Source organism: Lagenorhynchus albirostris, chromosome 15 (genome assembly GCF_949774975.1).
Source record: "Lagenorhynchus albirostris chromosome 15, mLagAlb1.1, whole genome shotgun sequence".
NCBI lineage: Eukaryota > Metazoa > Chordata > Mammalia > Artiodactyla > Delphinidae > Lagenorhynchus > Lagenorhynchus albirostris.
In genome coordinates this window covers 72,257,093-72,277,934 of record NC_083109.1, presented here as the reverse complement: position 1 = coordinate 72,277,934, position 20,842 = coordinate 72,257,093, and the positions used below count along the sequence as shown (strand labels likewise).

The 20,842-nt window shown below is 46.6% G+C and overlaps 1 long non-coding RNA gene across 1 annotated transcript; it reads right to left on the bottom strand.

Annotated features, from left to right (window-relative positions):
• Positions 1-9,827: 9,827 nt before the first annotated feature.
• On the bottom strand, positions 9,828-20,241 carry LOC132505371 (uncharacterized). The gene is made up of 4 exons (XR_009535382.1): positions 20,004-20,241; positions 18,551-18,627; positions 13,198-13,322; positions 9,828-9,933 (listed from the first exon to the last, which is right to left on the bottom strand). It is a non-coding gene; the product is annotated as an uncharacterized LOC132505371 (long non-coding RNA).
• Positions 20,242-20,842: the final 601 nt, after the last annotated feature.

Below are 20,842 nucleotides of genomic sequence, written 5' to 3'. Positions count from 1 at the left end.
AGCACTTGTTTCTAAAACTTTTTACTTCTCAGAACATCATTCATAGGATTTGTATAAGATATACAATACATGTAAACAGGTTAATATTTTAATCTGTGAGAATGACTCACTGTTAACAACAAGTAGGGCCACGAATACGTTTTTTTATTTGTTTGTTTGTGGTGGCTTGTGGGATCCTAGTTCCCCGACCAGGGATCGAACCCAGGCCCTCAGCAGTGAAAGCGTGGGATCCTAATCACTGGACCGCCAGGGAATTCCCACGAATACGTTTTTTACATGGCAACAGCTACAAAAAAAGACTGATTAGTTGTGATCACTTATCTCCTATGTACTTCGGTCCCAAGTTCCAGAAATGTCTACCTTAACCTTGGACTCTGTCAGCGTTTCATTCTTGTGCCGTGCTTTTTACTTGACATCAGTGTATTCCTTCAAACCAGGAATTCCTCGATGTTTATTGTTAAGCATTCGTTCTCACAGGAGAATTATAATAGTTTTTCCTGTTTTCCCTTTTTTTTTTTTTTTTTTTTTGCGGTACGCGGGCCTCTCACTGCTGTGGCCTCTCCCGTTGCGGAGCACAGGCTCCAGACGCGCAGGCCCAGCGGCCATGGCTCACGGGCCCAGCCGCTCCGCGGCATGTGGGATCTTCCCGGACCAGGGCAGGAACCCGTGTCCCCCTACATCGGCAGGCGGACTCTCAACCCCTGCGCCACCAGGGAAGCCCCCAATTTCTTGACTGATTGTTTCTGGGATTCAGAAAAACACAAATTTCAGGACTTCCCTGGAAGTTTTGCATGCTGCAGGGTGCGGCCAAAAACAAAAACACAAATTTCCTGAAAATGGTCGGGAAGGACTTCCTGCATCAAAATACTCTTCTGAGCTGAGTAGGGTTGGCAAGGCAAATACGCTGCAGAAATAATTATCCTGTATAGCATAAAGCCCAGTCACTGAAGTTTCATGGTTTCAGGAACCTCAGAGTCAGAAGATCCAATTATGGATTCCAGCTCTGCCAGTTCCTGATTGTGAGACCTTGGGCAAGTCACTTTACCTCTCTGAGCTTCAATCTAATGGATAGAATGCTACCTGCGAAATAACTTGCTTGCTTTGTGAGGCGGTACTGAAGAAGGGTTAAAAGTGTGGCTTTGGAGTCAGACAGTCTGAGGTTTGAATCTACTGCTTACTACCTCTTTGATCTGGGGCAAGGTCTAACCACTCTGAGCCCCATTTTTTCTCTTCTGTAAAATGGAAAAACTGATTGAACCCATTTCATAGGATTTTGGTGAGTTCAAATGAGATCACCTATAAAAACACTTAACACAGAGCATGGTACATTGTGAATCCTTGATGCGTGTGGACCAGTATAGTTATTATCTGCTGTATCTACTACCTCACAGGGCAGTTGTGAGGATGAAAGGGAGGTTATATTGTGGAAGTGCTTTCTAAGCTGTGAAATGGTCATCCACACACTTCCCTTTCCTTCAGAGATGAGATGGCCAGAAGCTCCTGGCAGACGTCAGGGGTTTCTCCCAGTAAGGAGCCCAAGAATACCTACCTGTACCCACAGAAGGTAGCTGTGTTGAGGAGGCAGTGTCACCATGGTTACCTGGGAAAGAAGGTTTAGTTGCAATCAGGTAGGCAAACTCCAGCATCACCTGACTGTGGGCACACTTTGGGGAAAGCCAGTTTTCAGAAGGAAGCTTTGGAGAAAGGACAATATTTAACAGAGCCTGCCCACCATAGGTTGGTTTAATAGGGATCAAATCAAGAGAAGGGGGCGTGTGATAGAAGGTGGTGAGGGGCTGTTTGACTGTTGTCTGAAGCCCTCTTATTGGCTGAACTTAGGAAACAATTCTATAAGCTGGAACCAGTGCATCCTGCTCCTGCCATGTGTGCACTTATAATGCTCATTCATTCTTAGACTGTGGACAAAACACGAATCAAAGGGCTCTCCAAAGATGATCTTGTGTAATCCTGACAGCAGCCCCATAAAGTAAATGCTAGCATTACTCCCGTTCTGTAGCTGAGGGCTTGGAGTCTGGGAAAGTTAAGTCCATCGCCCGAAGTCACATAGCCTATATGTTGTGGAGTCAAGATTCAGACCAAGTCCAAACGCTTAGCCTCCGCCAGGCTTCCTCAACTCACCGGGTGCCAGATGCTGAGCTTGAACAAGGAAGAAGGAAACACAGACCTACAGGATTTAGTGCCTCAAGTGGCCTCCTCTCTTGCCTTCTGTAACAACTCTCTCTCCCCATACGATGCCTACTTTTCTGGACACTGTTTCTTTGCTTCCAGGGATGTTTTTCTCTGCTTAGCCCTTAAGTCCAGGTTTTCTGGGCCCCATCCTTGGACTCTTTTCTTTTGTACAGGACTACGAGAGATCTTTATGCCCACAGTTTCCGCTGCCAGTCATCTCTCCTATTTTTTATTTTTTTATTATATTTTTTTAATTCTTTGACTGCATCATGCGATTTGTGGGATCTTAGTTCCCTGACCAGGGATCGAACCTGGGCCCTCGGCAGTGAAAGCGCAGAGTCCTAACCACTGGACCGCCAGGGAATTCCCCATCTCTCCTTCTAATCCAGACTGCCCCTCTGAGCACCAGCTCAATCTAGCCAACTGCCTCCTTGACATCCCCTCTGACGTTCCAGCCTCCCAACCAAATTCATCCTCTCCCCCTTAACATGCCTCGCCTCCTGAGTTCCCCTTCCTCCTTACCATGGCCTCCTAGTTTCAAATACTGGTGTAGTGGTGAGGAACCCTAGAAGTCTTCCTAGATAAAGCCTCTTGAGTCAGTTCTTGGGGCTGGAGAGGGACTGTGAGGTGTGTGCTTTGAGAGCTGCCATGGGTTTGGCGGTGAACTTGGAGGGTAGAATGCATCGTTTAATCAGCTGTCTGCTAAGTGCCTGGCAGTGGGCCTGGTCTAATAGCAGGGGTCGAGGACACAATCATGAATGAAACAGACAGGATCCCTGGCTTCAGGGAGCTTTCAGGCCACTAGAGAAGACGGACCTCAAGCAATCCTCCCCAAATACCAGCTCTTACAAACTGTGACAAGTATCATGAAGGAAACGTTCAGGGTGCTATGAAAGAACGTGGTAAATCTATATTGGGTGGGGGGAGGGGGTCAAAGGCCATTTGGAGAAAGTGACAATTAATATATTCCTGAGAACTTAGTTGAGGGAAGAGGATTCCACATAGAAGCAACCGTAGGTACACACACAAAGACCCAGAGGTGGACAAGAATGCGGTGTGTTGGGAAAACTGAAAGGCAGCTCGTGTCTATGGCTCTGAGTATGCTGGGGCATGTGGGCAAGACAAGACTGGCCTGGTTGGCTGGGGACGGTGGCAGGTGCCTTGTGGGCCATGGTAAGGAGCCTGGATTTTTTGGTTTAACTTTTTATTTGGAAATAATTTTGAAGTTACAGAAAAGTACGAAGGGCATCCGTATGTCCTCTGCTCCAAACTCATCTGTTAAAAATTACTTGTTCTCCCTCTATATGTAGTATATACATGTGACTTTTATTCTGAACTATTTGAGAATAAGTTGCATACATCTTGTTCTCTTACCCTTAAATTCTTAGAATTCCCTGCCCCAGTGCAGTACAGTTATCCACTTCACTAAATTTAACATTGATGCCATATGGTACCTAATTTATAATTCACTTTGTCAATTGTCTCAATAATATCCTTGATGTAGTATTTTCCCCTCTAGTCCAGAATCCAGGCTAGAAACGATGTATTGCATTAAGTTGTCATTTCTCTTTAGCCTCCTTTAATCTGGAATAGTTAGCCTTTGTCTTTTATGACATTGACATGGTAGAAAAATGCCATCTTCCCCTTTAATAGAATGTTCCTCATTTGAGCTTTGTCTACGGTTTCTTCATTATCATATATGGGTTAAGAATTCCCGGCCGGAAGACTGCATAAATGTTGTCATATCCTTCTCAGTGTGACAGCAAGAGGCACACTATGTCTGTCTACTCCTTAGTGATTTTGTCTGATTTCTCCAATCTCTAGTTAAAATTTTTCCCTCATAACTGATAAGCCGTCAGGGAGATACATTACAACCATGCAGCTACCCTATTCCATAGATTATTAAATAGGTGAGATTGACTATCTCTTCATGATTCTTGCCTGAATCAGATCAGTCTTTATTACGATGGTTACAAAATGATGACTTCAACTCCAGGACTCCCTCCACTTGACATTCTTCTGCCTACTTATTTAATATTTATTAGTAGTAGGGACTTTGAGATTTATATTATTTTCCAATAGTTTTATAGTTATTAACCTTACTTATTTTGGTGCTCAAATTGCTCCAGATTTGGGCAGTGGGAGCCCCTTAAAACTAGAAGCCTGGTTTTTATCCCCACTTCAGTGGAGTAGCATGATTCTGTTTGCACATATGACCACCTTTTATTGTGTGACAGTGTGTCGTAGGGGCACAGACATAGGGAGACCTGATGAGAAGCTCTTGTGTAGTTCAGGAGGGAAACGTGGCTTAGACTGGGGCGGTGACATATTGGATGGAGAGAATGGATGGACGTTGGAGGAACTTTGGTGGTAGAATCAGCAGGACTTAGCGGGTGCAGATGGGGGGTGAATGTGTGAGAGGTCAGAGAGGGAGAAGTCAGGAGTGACCAAAGTGGCTGCAGGGATGGTGGAGTCGTTTACTGATGTGGGAAAGACAAGCAGAGTGAGGGGGTCGGGTGGGATGGGTATTTTAGACAGTTGAGTTTGAGATGTCTTTGACATCTGAGCGAAGGAGTCAAGTAGACAATTGGATATATTGTTCTGCAGCTGATGAGAGAAGTCCAAACCAGAAGAAAATTTAGGACTGCCACAGATGGATGATTTCTGAATCCATGGTCCTGGATGAAATGCTGTGAGAGGGAAGTGTAGAGGAGAGAGAGGGATCAGGCAGGGGAATCCTGAGGGAGTTCACTGTTTAGAGGTCTGGAGGTGCGCGGCAGGAGATGGCAATGGACGGGTCTGTGGGGTCAGAACCCATGGAGCCTGGAATGTCAGGCCAAATCCTGAAGGCTCTGGGAAAGCATTGAAGGGTTCTGAGTAGGGAAGTGAGTGACAGGGAATGATTTGAGTTTTAGAAAGATTGTTCTGAGAGCCAAGCAGGGATGATTTGGAAGGTCATGACAGTAGCTAATGCTACGGTTCTTTCTAAAGTAAATCGGTTTCTCTTTTGCCACTGGAACTTGCTCAGATGGCCACCTGCACCTAGATGCCCTCTCCTTGTCCATCTGGGCACAAAAAAAGATGAACCGAACATCTGCCCCAGCTGCACTTATCAGTCCCAGGTAATGTGACAGCAAACCCCCATCTCCTTGCCTCATTTTGGCTGGAGGCTATTTTTGCGGGGGGCGGGGGGTTTGAACCTTTTGAGCCAGGCAAAGTGTAGGTGTGCAGGGGATGGTCTCTGAGGTTTGTGAGAGTCTGTTTAGGGACCGTGATCCTCTGACCCGGCCTGCTTTGAGTTTAGCGTGGTCTCTGCCCCCTGTGCAACTGCCCATTTAAACCTGTATGTCGTCCCCTCCCCACACCCACACATGCAGGGGGAGGTGGGTCGCGTCTGGAAGAACATCTCAGTGCATCCTCTCCTTAGCAGGGGTGGTGCTGTGCAGGGGACCTGCAGTTCTGCCCAAAGGGTGTCGGCACCTGTTTGGATGGAGACACAAACAACCAAAAGCGGACATTTTAAGAGGCCAGAGGGAGGGGCAGATGCTCTGGAAGCCCAGGAAAGGCAAGATTGTTTCTAGTTGGAGAAATCAGGAAAGGTCCCCTGAGAAGGTGGCATTTGAATCAGGCCTTGAGGGTAGAGGATTATTCTGTGGAAAAGAGGAAAGAAAAAAAATCAAAGTCCTGCGTCCTCATATTTTATTGACATTCTCAACACAGTCGTTATCGGTTGCATAAATATCCTGTTAGGCAGATCCTCCATTGTTAGTTCTCTGACTGTTGGAATAATTCATACCAGGCCTCGTGACATTGGCTTGGGGCTTGGGGCTGGGCACTGGGGACAGAAGCAACTTGGGACCAAATGCAACTCAGGAATCAGTGCTTGAGCCCACCCGCTCATTCTTCCATTCAGCAAGACCCACCACATCCCAGGCCCGAGACTACGACGACGATGAGGAGGACATGGTTCCTGTTATGAAGACGTCACGTCTGCTAGAAAGGGAGCCACAAGTGGAACGAATTTATTGTAGGGCACGGGTAGATGCTGCCGTAGAGGCACAGCGCGTACAAGAAGCGAGAAAGGGGCTGAAGGGAGCTGAGGCCTCGGGAGCAGATGAGTGTATCAGGCAAAGTGGGACAGCGAGAAGCGGGGGAGGTCTGAGGACACACGTCAGAGGACCAAGTTCACGTGGAGCACAGCAACATACTTCTCTGTCCACAGGTCAGAAGGCACATCTCTCCTACTCAGGCTTCTGGGCATATTCATTTTTTCTGTTTTCTATTTCAAATATTTCCTTTCCCATTTTGGGGGTGGGGGAGTGTTTTATACTCTTTTCCAAAATCTCAACTTGCATGCTTAATTCATTTGTTTTATTTTTCTCTTTTTGACACTAAAAGTATTTAATGCTATTAATTATGCCTCTGCAGATAGCTCTGTATCCTTTTTTAAAAATTATTATTTTCTAAATAGGTTGCTTTTTATCCTTGATTTACTTCTTGTCCTAAGGGTACTTTGAGATGTTATTTATGTTTTTCAGTTTCTGAGTGGTGTGTTTTATGTTATTGTTAGTTCTACTGCATTTTGATCCGAGACTGACTTCTAGAATTCCCACTTTTCAAAATTCACCAAAATATTCTCTGTAGCTTAATATTTATTGAATTTTATCACTGTCCATGAAACTTGAAATGAAGGTACACTGTTTTCAGGGTCAAAAATTTATATGTTCCTATCTTTTATGTCCTTATTTATTTTTTGATTATTTGTTTGGAAAACGTGTTAGGATATTTCCAATAAAAGTGTTTCTCATGTTTCTTCTTGTATTATGAAATATTTGATTGCATGGATCTTTGTTGTTATTTAACACATAAGAAACCCCTTCACTGTGAAGTATACCTTTTATTTTTTTTAATTTGATTTTACTTTTTATTGAAGTACAGTTGAGTTACAATGTTGTGCAAGTATACCTTTAGAGAGTGAGGTCAAGAGCTCGCATTCTGGACTCAAGACAGCCTGGATTCACACCCCAGCTCCACCATCTCTCAGCTTAGATTCCTTATCTGCAAAATGGGGCTAGTAATGGTATTTCCAAGTTTGGGTTTTTTAAGCACAAGCTGTCTCTTCTCTTTGCTTGGCCCTGCAATTTTTAAAAAAAAAAAATGGTATTTCCCTTGTCCCTTGTATAGTTGTTGGATTAAATGAGATGATGAATAGAAAGCATTTAGAATGCTGCTTGGCACAAGGTAAGTGCTCAATAAAGCCAGAATTCACTGCTACAATCACTGTTATGTTGCCTGGCTGACCATTCCTGGCATTCGAGGCCTCTGTTGTGGAGAAAAGGTCTCTGGGAACCTCTTTCTTTTTCTCCATCCAGTAAACATTTGGTAAACAGAATGCTTCTTCATGCAGAACTTTAGAAGACATTGTGGGGAATTCCCTGGCGGTCCAGTGGTTATGACTCCACGCTTTCACTGCCAAGGGGCGAGTATTCAATCCCTGGTGGGGGAAACTAAGATCCTGCAAGCGGCGCCATGCAGCCAGGAGGCATTGTGGAAAACAGGAAGAAAAAAAAAAGCTGACAACTTCCCAGCATGCAAATGCAGTGACACACTTTGGCTTTGATGGTGGGATCACTGGGTGAGTGTCAGTGGCCTGCTGCCACTAATGTGGGGGTGGGGAGGGCAGGTAGGACGGGAGAAGAGGGGGAGGACCCAGCCTTCCCTGGATGTTGTATTGAACACTACTGTCCAGCCCTCAGAGCCTCACATCCCTTCCACCAGTGCTGTGAGCCAGAACGCTGTAGGATTCCTGTCAATAGCTTCCACCTGCCACCTTCAGATGCTTGCCCTCAATGCCGGAGCCACTTTCCCCATGCCCTCCCTCCCCCAAGGGGGCTTATAGCCAAAGACTGGTGTGAAGTACAAAAGCCCAGCTGCTTGGCCTGAAGTAGGACAAACTCTAAGGTGTTATTTATATCCCAGAGCTGCTAACACACTTGCTAACCTGCCTACCTCACTCCCTTACTGGTTATTCCTGGGAACACTTCCTTAATACATCACTTGTACTTTATTTATTTATGTTGGCTGCGTTGGGTCTTCGTTGCTGCACGCGGGCTTTCTTTAGTTGCATCGAGCGGGGGCTGCTCTTTGCTGCGGTGCGCAGGTTTCTCATTGTGGTGGCTTCTCTTGTTGTGCAGCATGGGTTCTAGGCACGTGGGCTTCAGTACTTGTGGCACGTGGGCTCAGTACTTGTGGCACGTGGGCTCAGTAGCTGTGGCTCGCGGGCTCTAGAGCACAGGCACAGTAGTTGTGGTGCACGGGCCTAGTTGCTCCGCTGCATGGGGGATCGTCCCAGACCAGGGATCGAACCCATGTTCCCTGCACTGGCAAGCAGATTCTCAACCACTGCGCCACCAGGGAAGCCCCTATCACTTGTACTTTAATCCTTGGCCCAGGTTAAGCTTCCAGGAGAATCTGACCTAAGATAAACTGCTTCACTCCCTCCTAACAGGAGGAATTTGGATGTGGAGAGAACACAGTAGTCAGTTTTTGTCCCTTTGGTTGCAAGGGACATAACCCCAAAGGTACTAGCTTAGACAAAAGGGGGAGTGGTTAGAAGGATGCTGCGATATCTTAAGTGATCACAAGGAGGAGATGAGTACACCTGGGCCATAGAAGCATCTGGAATCAGGACATTCTCTACCCAACATATTTTTTCTTTTTGGCCGTGCCACGTGGCCTGCGGGATCTTAGTTCCCTGACCAGGGATTGAACCCGTGCCCTTAGCAGTGAAAGTGTGGAGCCCTAACCACTGGACCAGGAAATTCCCCTTTCTCCAACTTTACTTATGCTTTTACTCATGTCTGCTTTATTCCCTGAGAGTTGTATTTCCAAATAGCTGGAAATGAGGCTGCAAAGAGTATCTCCACCTCACTTTCCTCAGCTCTGCCCCTGGTTTGTCCAGCATGGTACCAAATGGCCACAATTGGGGATAAGGAGTCACCTAGTCCCCATGAATCTCTTCTATTCCTAGTGAAAGAGGGGCTGTGACCAGAAGGAAGGAGGGGTGCTGGACAAAAAACTAGATGCCCACCACACAGTTCTTTTGATGAAGAATGAAGTTAAAAAGGCATGGCTTACTTGTATACCCATGTTCACAGCAGCACTAGTCACAAACCAAAAGGTGAAAACAACTCAAATGTCCATCAACAGATGAATGAATAAACAAAATGTTGTATATACATACAATGGAATATTATTCAGCCTTAAAAAGGAAGGAAATTCTGATACATGCTACAACATGAAAGAACCTTGAAAACATTAGGCTAATGAAGTTAGTGAGACACAAAAGGACAAATATTTGTTATGATTGCATTTATATGAAGTACCTAGAATAGGCAAATTCATAGAGGTAAAAAGTAGAATAAAGGTTACCAGGGGATAGTGGGAAGGGGCATAGGGAGTTATTGTTTAATGAGGACAGAATTTCTGTTTGGGGTGATAAAAAAGAAGTTTCAAAATGGATAGTGGTGATGGTTGCAAAAGATTGTGAATATATTTCATGCTAATGAATTGTGCACTTCAAAAGGGTTAAAATGAGGTGTTAGGCAGGGTTCTCCAGAGAAACTGAACCAGTAGGATAGAGATATATATAAAGAGATTTATTATATGGAATTGGCTCGTGCAGTTATAGAGGCTGAGGAGTCCAGACCCAGGAGAGCTGATGGTGTAAGTTCCAGTCTGACTCTGGAAGAATCAAGGAACAAAAAATACATGACACACATAAAACAAATAGCTAAATAACAGAAGTAAATTCTTTACCAGCAATCACACTAAATGTAAACCCTTCTATTAAAACACAGATCAGGACTTCCCTGGTGGCGCAGTGGAATCTGCCTGCCAATGCAGGGGACACAGATTCGAGCCCTGGTCCGGGAAGATCCCACATGCCGCGAAGCAACGAAGCCCGTACACCACAACTACTGAGCCTTGTGCTCTAGAGCCCGTGAGCCACAACTACTGAGCCCACGTGCCGCAACTACTGAAGCCCACGCGCCAAGAGCCCATGCTCCACAACAAGAGAAGCCACCGCAATGAGAAGCCGGCGCAACGCAATCAAGAGTAGCCCCTGCTCACGGCAACTAGAGAAAGCCCGCGCTCAGCAACGAAGACCCAACGCAGCCAACATAAATAAATAAAGTACAAGTTTAAAGATAAATAAATAAATTTATAAATAAATACAGATCAGTAGCTTAAGATAAAGATAAAAGATAAATAAATAAATTTATAAATAAGTACAGATCAGTAGCTTGGATTAAACAAAAAAAACCCAAAAAAAAACCCCTAAGGATCCATCTATATGCTCTCTACAAGAGACTCACTTTAGATATAAGAACACAAAGAGTCCTTTAGAAATAAGGACTCACTTTAGATGAAAGTAAAAGAATGGAAAAAAAGATATACCATGCAAGTAGTAACCAAAACAGCGCTGGGTTTGCTGTATTATTATCAGAAAACATAGACTTTAAATCAAAAAAAGGTAATAAGAGACAAATAAGGACATTATATATTAATGTTTTTTTAAAACAGGGCATTTATTTACTTATTTATTTTTGGCTGCGTTGGGTCTTCATTGCTGTGCATGGGCTTTCTCTAGTTGCAGCGAGTGGGGGCCACTCTTCATTGCAGTGTGTGGGCTTCTCACTGTCGTGGCTTCTCTTGTTGCGGAGCATGGGCTCTAGGCACGGGCTTCAGTAGTTGCGGCACATGGGTTCAGTAGTTGCGGCACACGGGCTCTAGGTGCACGGGCTTCAGTAGTTGTGGCACAAGGGCTCAGTAGTTGTGGCTCGCGGGCTCCAGAGCGCAGGCTCAGTAGTTGTGGCGCACGGGCTTGGTTGCTCTGCAGCCTGTGGGATCTTCCCGGACCAGGGCTTGAACCCATGTCCCCTGAATTGGCAGGCAGATTCTTTAACCACTGTGCCACCTGGGAAGTGGTTAAGAGTTTTTAATGTCAGTTATTGTACTTTTAATTTTTAAAAGTTCTATTTGATTCTTTTCAAGTCTGCTTGGTCATTTGGTGGCGTTATTATTTCCTGCTCCCTGGCAGATATTTTAAGTCTATGTTTTATTTCTTTAAACATAATAATCAGAGGTATTTTATAATTTGGGTGTGATAATTCCAATATAGGAAATGTTTGCAGGTTGGTTTCTTCTTCTGGTTATTTCTCTGTATCCCTGGATATTTCTATCCGTATATTCTCCTTGAAAACTTATTTGGGGGAATTTGTATTTGCTTCTGCCAGTGCCCAAACACAGGCAATCGACAGCCAATTTAAAATTATAGCTTAATGTTTTTGCTTTTGACCACACAAGTGAGGTGATTTGGAGCTACATATCCACCCCAGGGCTGGCTTGTCATCACAACTTCTCAGAAGTAGTTTCTTCTCCCAGCTCCTGGTTTAATCCTGTTCGATCTCGGCAGGGGGTGTCTCTCCGTAAGCAATGGGCAGACGCAGGGCTTGAATTTCTGTTCTGTGAAGCATGCTAAAGTTCATCTAGTTTGGCAAATGCTTTCAGGGTAAAAGCAGTTTGTGTTCAAGTTCCTCTGTGGGTTCACACTTTCAGCTAAATTTTAGTCTGATAATTCCTTCTTTGTCCTTCAGTACTTTTAAGAAAATTTATTATTATTATTCCACATTTTTATTGTTTTCAGTGAATAGATTGCTCTGAATAGCCTGCCATATTTACCAGAAAGCGTTCTATGCTTTCAAGCTTCAAAAAATATTATTTATCTCTTATCTTCTTTCATTTCCTCTCTAGTTCTCTTTGTCTTGTGTACTTCAACCTGTTGAAAAGGTCTTTACTTTCATTTTAAAGGAGTTTTAAGAAAAGTCAGAGATAAAGTGCTTACAGACCACCATATTTAACCAGAAGTCTCCCATTAATGTCATTGTTATATGATTTTTGCAAATGAAATAATAAAATTCTAGAGGCTGGACGGGATGCTTCTCTCTGGTCCTGTCACCTGATGGCTAAATTTCAACTTGGGGGAAGGAAATAGTTGTTCCACAAGATGAGCCCTTTACTAGAGAGTAGATACCCTTCCCTCCCTCTGTTTTATCAGCCTCAGTCTTCCTTGCTGGACTGACTGCACACACCAATGCTCGCACCACTCCTTCCCCCACCCCTCACCATAATCAAGATTTGGGGGAATGAAGATTGCCTCTGTGGTTTAGATTGAAAAGATTTCCCAAGTGATTCTGATATGACCTCATCATTAATTAGAGGATCACTGGGGTAGCTTACATAGGTGAGAGGAAGCTTTCTTGACTCTCAACTAAGTTAACTGAACCCTGTTATGTGCTCTGGTCACCCCTGTGTTTCTCTGATTGAAAAACTCCACCTGTAAATATTGATTTTCCCAAGACCCCAAGTCTGGTCCACCCCCCGCCTTTTCTATGTCAATTGATGGCGATTCCTTCCGTTGTTCAGGCCACAATCCTTAGAGTGATTCTTAATTCCTGTCTTTATCTCATATCCCATTTCCAATTTTGGGGGAAACCTTTTGGGCTCTACCTTCAAAATATATCCAGAATCTGACCACTTTTCACCACTTACACCACCACCACCCTGGTCCAAACTACCCTCATCTCTTATACACTAGCATGCTTTTTTTTTTTTTAACCAAGCTGCTTTTATTTTATTTTAATGTCTATCTATTTATTTGGCTGCACAGGGTCTTAGTTGCAGCATGCAGGATCTTTAGTTGCGGCATGCAGGATCTAGTTCCCTGACCAGGGATGGAACCTTGCCCCCTGCATTGGGAGCACGAAGTCTTAACCACTGGACAACCAGGGAAGTCCCTTATTTTATTTTTGGCCATGCCGCTCAGCTCGCAGGATCTTATTTCCCCCGACCAGGGATGAACCTGGGCCCTTGGCAGCCCAAGGAGTGTGGAGTCCTAACCACTGGACCACCAGGGAATTCCCTAACATGCATTATTGCAATTACCTTTTAGCAGACTTCCTTGCTTCCATCCTTGCATCTTTGATTCATTACCAACACAGCAGCCAGAAGGGTTATTTTAAATATGTCACATAATGTCACTCTTCTGCCAGAAACCCTGCAATGGCTCCCTATTTCAAAGCAAAAGCCAAGCATACAAGACCCCGTAAGATCTGTACTCCCTGTCCCCTCAATCGTTTCCCACCACTCTCCCTTCACTCACACGCTCCAGCCAGTTTTCTCCTCGCCGTTTTTCACTAATACCAGTCAGATGTTCCCTCTTGCCTTGGATACTCTCCCAGATAGCCCACTGGCAAACCGTCTTGCCTCCTTCAGTTCTTTGTTCAGATCTCACTTTTGCAGTGGTGTCCAACCTGGCCACCTCGTTAATGATGCAACCTGCTCCATCTTACCTTGCTCTACTTTTTTATTTTTTTTGGGGGGGTGTTATCTTTTTATTGTTAAATTGTAAGAGTTCATTATTTATTATGACTCCAAGTCCCTTCAGATATATGAGTTCCAAACATTTTCTCCCATTCTGTAGGCTGTCTTTTCACTTTTTTTTTTTTGGCCAGGCAGCACGTGGGATCTTAGTTCCCCGACCAGGGATCAAACCCGCACCCTCTGTGTTGGCAGCGCGGAGTCTGATTAACCACTAGACCGCCAGGGAAGTCCCCCCCCTTGCTCTACTTTTTTTTCCCCCACAGCCTTGTCTCATCTTCTAACACACTACGTAAGGTATGATCTCCCCTCGTTAGAATACAACCTCCAAGAAGGCAATAATCAGGTTTGCTCACTGAGCCCAAGCACCTAGACCAGTGTCTGGCACCCAGCAGGCGCTCAATAAATGTTCAATTTAAACATTAAATGCTTGTATTCCTCGCAATACTACAACCACCGAGAAGTATAACTAACGATATCGGGTGGGTTTTGGTCTCCCACTACCTTCGCCCACACCTAGGAGAGCAGCTACTTCGAATTGGAAACACGGAATTTGCAGTTCACCAAAGCTCTTTTCTCTGCTCAGCTTCTAGAAAGTGTATGTCCCAGGCTCACGGTTTCCAACCTGGGCGAGGTCCCACTCCCCAGCCCCAGGGTCACGCCAGTGATTGTACCCGACTCATCAACCAACCAATCAACAATCGCCGTTCTTTTTTTTCTCTTGCCCCGGTAAATGACTTCACTTTCCGATTGGTTGTGCCAAGAGGGACAGGACGAAGCAATTTTGGCAAGGGGGGGTTTTACTCTAGGGCGGTTGCCTAGGTCACCGCCCGGCTTTCCGGAAGCTGAGGGAAAATGGGCGGAGCGAGCACACCCCGCCCCTATTCACGATCTGGCTTGGTATTGGTTCGCAGCTTGCGGGCCACGCCCCCAACCCGGACTCGCGCCGCGCCCCAAGCGGTCCGCTGCTCCGGGCCGGGTTACGAGGAGATCCTGAAGGCTCCTCCCTGGGAAGGGGACCTCAAAAGCCAGGACACCTGAGCCCCGCCCCGAGTAATCGCCCCGGCCCAACGCAAGTAGAGGTGCCTCTGCCGGCAGGGACCCCTAAGATCACATTCATTCATGCTACAGTGCGAGACCGTAGGTCTGGATCCAGGTCCAGTAAATTCCGAGAAACCTGGCCGGGGCCGTCACCTCTTCTAAACCGCTGTTAAAAGAGGTTTTGGATTCTAGATGACCTCCAAGGAGCCTTCCCCGACTGTCAGGCCCTATTCTTCATGGAAGTCTCTGGGCTCTGGCTTCCTCAAGTGTAAATGAATAGTGCCCCGCTATGGCACTCACTTGCTGTTTGGCCTTAGACAAGTTATATCCTATTTCTGGGCCTGTTTCCTCATCCTGGCATGAAGGGACTGGACTAGATGTTCCCCAAGGTCCCTTCTAGTTATTCCTTCCTAGCTATGAAACAGCCCAGGTAACATGTATAAAAGTTCTTCATAAATATTTGACCCGTTATATAAATTGTAAGCAATTTACGACGCTATCTTCTCATCCTCCTTACTTTCTGTACCCAGCAGTTCCAGGAACGGAGAAAGAGTCTAGGGTGGCACCTAAAAATGAAATACGGACTGTCAACAGATACGGAAAAGGCTGACTGCCTGCCGCTCAGGAGATGATGCTGGAGAGGAGGTGGAATAATCTTTAACCCCCTCAATTTACAGAAGAAAAAACTTTTTTTTTTTTTTTTTTTTGCGGTATGCGGGCCTTTCACTGTTGTGGCCTCTCCAGTTGCAGAGCACAGTCATCCAGACGCGCAGGCTCAGCGGCTATGGCTCACGGGCCCAGCCGCTCCGCGGCACGTGGGATCTTCCCGGACCGGGGCACGAACCCGCATCCCCTACATCGGCAGGCGGAATCCCAACCACTGCGCCACCAGGGAAGCCCAGAAGAAGCAGCTTTGAGAAGAGCTGAGTCAGGATGCTAATGGGAAGAACCAGGTTTCCTGAATTGACTCCATGATTGGTCCCTTTACACTTTACAGTGCTGGCAAAGAGAAGGCGTAACTGTGTTAAAACAGGTTAAAAAAATTGTTCACAGAAATAAAAGCAGACAATGTAATCTGGAGCACTTCCCACTTTCATTTACTTAGGATTCCTCTCCTCCTGACATTTGGGGTGACTAACAAAGAAGAAATAGAGCAATAAAAAATAAAACAGAAGCAAGTTATTTCCCTCTTCTGCTTTTCCTGTCACCTTTGTCTCCTTGGAAGAGCTTCTCAACTTCTAATGTTCCAAACCCACCTTTGTAAGACTCTTCAGTGGTCACCCACCCACCTTCCAAAAAAAAGGGGGGGAAAAAAAAGCCAACTAAAACCAAAACCAAAGTGGGCCATTTATACAGAATGTCCAGCCTAGGCAAATCTACAGAGACAGAAAGTACATTAGTGGTTGCCTAGAGTGGAGGGGGTGGGAGGGGTGGGAGTGAAAGGGCAGGGGGGAGATTGGGAAGGGGGCAGACAAGAAGTGACTCCCGATAGATAGGATGTTTATTTGGGGAGTGATCAAATGTTCTAAAATTATGGTGATGGTTGCACAACTCTGTGATTAGATTAAAATTCACAGAATTGTCCACTTTAAGTATACAGTATGTGAATTCTACCTCAATTAAGCTGTTATAACAAAAGAGGCATACAAAAAGCAAAACTAAAACCAACCAACATGTGCCTTTGCTTCTTCCCTAGGTTCTGCGTGTTTAATCCTCTCACTCTTAGGGGATCTGGGCCATCTGGCCCTGCAGATGTTTCCTGAATCTCCAAATGTGTCACCTCCAGGGTTGCCTGCCTCCTGCTCTTGCCACCCCTTCACATTCTGCAAGGCTCCATGTAATAGAAGGAAGCATGCTAGTTCCCCTGCCCGCCTGCTCACCCCCTCCTCTGCCACCTCATTTCTTGGCCACTCTGGATGGCGCTGGGATAAAGAAAGGAAGGACAGACAAGGCAGAATAGAGGTGAGTCTTGCAGGAGATTGGAGAAGTGAGAAACGATCTAGGGCAAAATGAGAAGAAACGAAAGGGAATGTTGAGAAGGAAAAGAATCAACTTCACTTTTTGTGTTTTCTTTTCCCCCTCCTGGAATACTTCAAGGATAGCAGATGGCACCTGAATCGCTTTCCTTGGTCTAGGTTGTCTTCTTTCTCTAGTTCTTGAAGGAAGCAGCAGACAGGCAGTTGTTACACATCTGCTTCCTGTCAGTCTTTCACATGAAAACTCATCTTCTTAGAGAAGTCCCCGCCCAGCCGCCCAGCCTCCTTCTCCAAAACTGCAACAACTTCCCTGACCCTGACACTTCCTAGCCCCCTTCCCACTTTGTTATTTTGCTTTTCTGTCTTCCTTAAAATTTAACCTCTGTGAGGGCAGGACTTTTTTTTTTTATCTGTTTGAGTCCCTGGGTCTGGCCCAATGTCCTCCTCAGTCTCAGATTTTTTTTTTTTTTCTTTTAAATAATTGAGCTAAGGGACTTCCCTGGCGGTCCAGTGGTTAAGACTCCACGCTTCCAATGCAGGGGGCATGGGTTCAGTCCCTGGTTGGGGAACTAAGATCCCACATGCCGTGGTGCAGCCAAAAAAAAGAAGAAAAAGAAGAAAGAAAGAAAGAAAAAAAAAATTGAGTTAAAATACACACAACATAAAATTTACCATCTTGGGCTTCCCTGGTGGCACAGTGGTTGAGAGTCCGCCTGCCGATGCAGGGGACATGGGTTCGTGCCCCGGTCCAGGAAGATCCCACATGCCGCGGAGAGGCTGGGCCCATGAGCCATGGCCGCTGAGCCTGTGCGTCCGGAGCCAGTGCTCCGCCACGGGAGAGGCCACGGCAGTGAGAGGCCCGCGTACCACAAAAAAAAAAAAAAAAAAAAAAAAAAAAATTTACCATCTTAACCATTCTGAAATGTGCAGTTCTTTGGTATTAAATAGAGCCTCAGATGTTTGGAAGGATCACAGTGCTAAGCTCAGAAGCCCTGGAATCAACCCACGTGGACTTAGCTCCTGGCCAGCCTGTTACTATGTGGCCCTAAGTGAGTTACTCAGGCATTAGAGTCTCGGCCTTCTCTCTGTGAAGAGGAGATACTCACAGTATTGACGCCATGGCCCTGGAGAGGCTGGAAGGCCATGGGTGTATAGCAAGGGGCAGTGCTTCGCTCAGAGGGAGCCTCAGTACATGTGAACCATTGTTGTTATTCTAGAGCTTGGAATTCAGAATCAGAATCAGGTTGGGTTTCACTCACAAGGTCACATGGATACAGCTCAGTCCTAGATGTAGCTTTAGCTGAATCCTGAGCAGAGCCTCCAGGTTGAGGGGTCTGTGAAGTGCTCCTGGCTTTCAGGACTGAGTAAGCCTCTGCTCTCTCTTCTCTGGGGCTGCCTCTCCATTCCTCTGGGGCTTGGGGGAGCAAGGGGTGCTGCTTCCAGCCATGGGACTGCACTGAAACTCGGTATTTATTGCTTGTCTGGGGCACCTCCTTATGGCACCTATTTCCTTAGCCATTACCACGTGTCTGCTATGTGCTGGGCACTGTAATGGTTGCTAGGGCAGTGCAGAGATAGATCCAATTTGGACCCCATCCTCGAAGATCTTACAGTTCAACCAAGAGGATAAGACATGTGTGACTGGGCCATTTATCAGCTGATAATTATTTGTTGACTGCCTACCATGTGCAAGATGCTGTATAAGACATTGATTCAAGCACGGCCATAGAAATCCAGGGGAGGGAGAAATGATGGTGGTTTAGTCATACTCATCTAAACTAGTGCCTGGCTTCCAGGAATGCTGATGAGACGGATGGGGCTGGTTGGATGTTTGGTTGTCAGGGAAGGTTTCACAGAATAGGAGAACAAGCCGAGGACACTGCTGAATAGAATCTACTCACTGGAGAAGATACTGCAAAGATATGGTCCTCCGGTTCATCTGAGAGGCTGTGAGGCAATCTAGCTGATGTGAGGGTTCCTGTAGGGCAAGTGGAAAATTCAAATGGAAATGGGGTCCAAGAAAGAAAGGGAAAAGCATGAAGGATGCTGGGAGCTTACTCTCTCTGTTGTCTTTACACAAAGGTCCCTCTGGGTTTACTTTCCATTTGAGTCCTTTTGATAGAAACCCAGGAGCCAAAACCTACTTCTCTATTCTAGGAAAAACATCAGTGCAAGTGCAACAGCTGATCCTCAGGCTCAGAGACAGGGAGGATTCTGGAGTGGACGGGACTAGGGTGAACTGGGAAACACAGCCCTATCTAAAAGGGGGCAGGCACTGCTCGGTTCAAACTAGATGCTGGAGGCAAGAACCTCGGCCTGCTGTTTCCAGTTCTTTTGATGGATCGAAAGCTGGAAACCTGTTTGGTTTTTTCTTTAATGGAATCTCCCAATGTTAAATATCAACTCAAATTTTGTTAGTTTTATTTCTTTTTTGGCCGTGCCACGTGGCACACGGGATCCTAGTTCCCCGGCCAGGGATGGAAACTGTGCCCCCTGCATTGGAAGCACAGAGTCTTAACTACTGGACCGCCAGGGAAGTCCCAACTTGAATTTTGAAAAGAAACTCTGCGACCATTGAAACACATTTTCCAACTGTAGCTATCAGTCTATAACCTCTATTTAGGGAACCAAGAGAGATGAGGTTAGAAAGATGGGCTGAAGTGAAGTTTCAAATGGCCTTGAATGCCATGCTTAGAGAGGTCTGACTTAAGCCTATAGACAACTTCAGTTTGATAGACTAAAAGGGCTGTTTGAACAGGGGAGTGGCTTGATGCAAGGGTTTGGGGGCAACTGGAGTAAAGTGGGGAGGTGTGGCATATGAAATAACAGGGGAAGCAGTCAGGATTGAAGGTTACTGCAACAACGCAGGTTTGCAGCAATGAAAGCTGAAAGATGGTGGCAGTGGGACTGGAAAGATAGGTTGGGAGAAAAAAAAAAGACAAAGACTAACAAGATGATAAGGAAAAGATGGGGGAAGCAGAGGGGGTGGCAGGAGAAAAGATAACTGGGAGTTCCAACTCGACTTGGAATGAACCAGCTCTCTCGCAAAGAGAAAAGGCCAACCAGCTTGGTTTCAGGCCTGCTGAGTTGAAAGAAGTTAGCCTGATGCTAACCCACCACCCGAATGCTGAGCCGGTAATGAGTCCGCGGGCCAGAGCACCGCGGCGCGGTCCTGGCTCCGCTCCTGGCCCCCTGAGGGTCTGGGACAAGCCCGTTTATAAATTGACTTTATAAGTCAGTTGCCTACAAAATGGGGGTGATGCCGCCGACTTCTCAGGTAGGTTGTGGGCGTTAAGCAGGAGGCGGACGGGGCCGCACTTGGGAGCGGGGAGGAACGAGCGAACGCAGTCTTACCCCGGGCTCTGGAACGTTCGAGGTCTCGGGGAGGGGCCGGCGAGGGCCCCGGCGGGCGACCGGGCTGCTGGCCCTTCCAGGAGAAACAGCCGCCCGCCCGGCGCCTCCCCGGCCCAGCCTGCGGTGGAAAGACCACAAGCCTCCGGGGCGGCCAAGTTCAGGGGCACCACCCCCCACTCCCCGCACCCCGGTGGGCCCCTGGTCTGCGCGGGCCGGCCCTCCCCTCCCCAGCTCAGTCCCCGCTTTCTGGAGTCCTGCCCCTGCTCCCGTCCGCAGCTCATCCTCCCCACGGGGAGGCCCAGGCCGAGGCGGGGTCCGAGCGCCGCAGCCCGCAGCCAGCCCGCCCGATTCCCGAGTCCCGACACGGCCGGAAGCGCATTTTCCTCCCGCCCCCAGCGCGGCCGCTCTAGGAACCCGGGGTGCGGGCTTCTCAGTGGGAATAACCCCTTCGGCCCCGGCAAATGAAATCGGCTTCTGGAGGAATTGGTACACTTGCTCCCTGAGAAGGGTTGAGTTGCCTGGTGCTCACTCCGGGGGACGTTTTGATGATTCTGGTGCCTAGATCAGGAGGGCGAAGCCCAGCTGCCTCGGTTTCTATCCCAGCTCGGCTGAGGTCATTTCACCTCTCTGAGCCTTGGCTTTCTTACCTGCAAACATAACCAAGCTAGCTCAAAGGCTTGCTGTAAGGATTCAATGAATTAATACATGTAAGCACTTAAAAGTGTGCTTGACACATAATAAGTGCTCAATAAATGCTAGCCAACGTCATTATTATTACTATTATTACTGCTGTCTTTTTTAAAAGGTCTGTCGGTAGAGGGTCAGTTTTGTGACACAAG